This window comes from Mus caroli, chromosome 13 (assembly GCF_900094665.2).
Source record: "Mus caroli chromosome 13, CAROLI_EIJ_v1.1, whole genome shotgun sequence".
Lineage (NCBI taxonomy): Eukaryota > Metazoa > Chordata > Mammalia > Rodentia > Muridae > Mus > Mus caroli.
The window spans coordinates 64,733,100-64,734,419 of record NC_034582.1 but is presented as its reverse complement, the minus strand read 5'-3'; positions in this window follow the sequence as shown (position 1 = coordinate 64,734,419).

Genomic DNA, 1,320 nt, shown 5'->3' with positions numbered 1-1,320 from the left:
TGTGTGTGTGTGTGTGTGTGTGTGTGTGTGTGTGTGTGTGTGTGTGTAATACATGTGTGTGCAGATGTGTTCCTCAATACAAGTGCATCTGGACTTCAGGATGCTTTTCTCAGTCACTTACTGTACTGGCTGGTTTTGTGTGTCAACTTGGCATAACAAGGAGTTATCACAGAGAAAGGAGCCTCCCTTGAGGAAATGCCTCCACGAGATACAGCTGTAAAGCATTTTCTCAATTAGTGATCAATGGGGGAGGGCCCAGCCCATTGTGGGTGGTGCCATTCCTGGGCTGGTAATCCTGGGTTCTATAAGAAAGCAAGCTGAGCAAGCCAGGTGAAGCAATCCAGTAAGCAGAGCCCCTCCATGGCCTCTGCATCAGCTCCTGCTTCCTGCCCTGTGTGAATTCCTGTCCTGACTTCCATTGATGATGTACAGTAATGTGGAAATGTAAGTTGAATAAATTCTTCCCTCCCCAATTCGCTTCATGGTCATGGTGTTTGTACAGGAATAGAGACCCTGACTAAGACAAATTGGTACCAGCATAGTTGGGCAATCCCGTGACAACTTGACCATGTTTTGGGGAGGACTGTGGAAGGAATTTGGAACTTTGGACTAGAACGCCATTGGGTGTTAAGAAATCTGTGGGATGTTCTGTAGGAGCTTGGAAGATAATGTTGAGAACAGTGCAGAAGATGGAGACCTGGCTTGTAAAATTTTTAGAGGGAAGACTAAAGACTTTTATCAGGGCCACTGCTATTTTGATTGTGAAGATTCTGTGGTTTGGGTTAAGCTGGGGCTCAAAAATCAGCCGTGATTAATAAGTTGCCAGAATTACTAAGCAAAAATTTTATGTTATTGGGACAATTGATGCTGGTTAGCTGGAGCTGAGAAATTAGCAGTGATTAAGAAGAGACTACCATCAGTGAGGTGAAATCTTCTTGGAAGTGTTTTCTGAGAGCACAGAGAGACTGTGTTCCAGAGGTAGGCATGGTTGTAACTCATGTTGGCAGCTGGACTTGGTAATGTATAAGAATTGGTACCCAGGTGGTTCTGGTTTTGAAAATATGAGGGGCAGCAGCTTGGCACTGTGAGAAGCCAGAAGAGGCCGTTGTTGAAGGTGCAGCCTCAGGGCAGTTGAAGGCCCAGGACTGAAGGGGTCATGCAGACAAGTTGAGGCTTGGCACCTTGAAAAGAGCCTATGAGAGGCTATCGGTGAAAGTGCAGTCCAGGTGCAGCAAAAGACAGCAGTGTTTTGGAGATGGCAGTACCATGAGATGACCACCAAGATCAGCCACAGCAGTGGAGTACAGGCAGCTGGAGCCT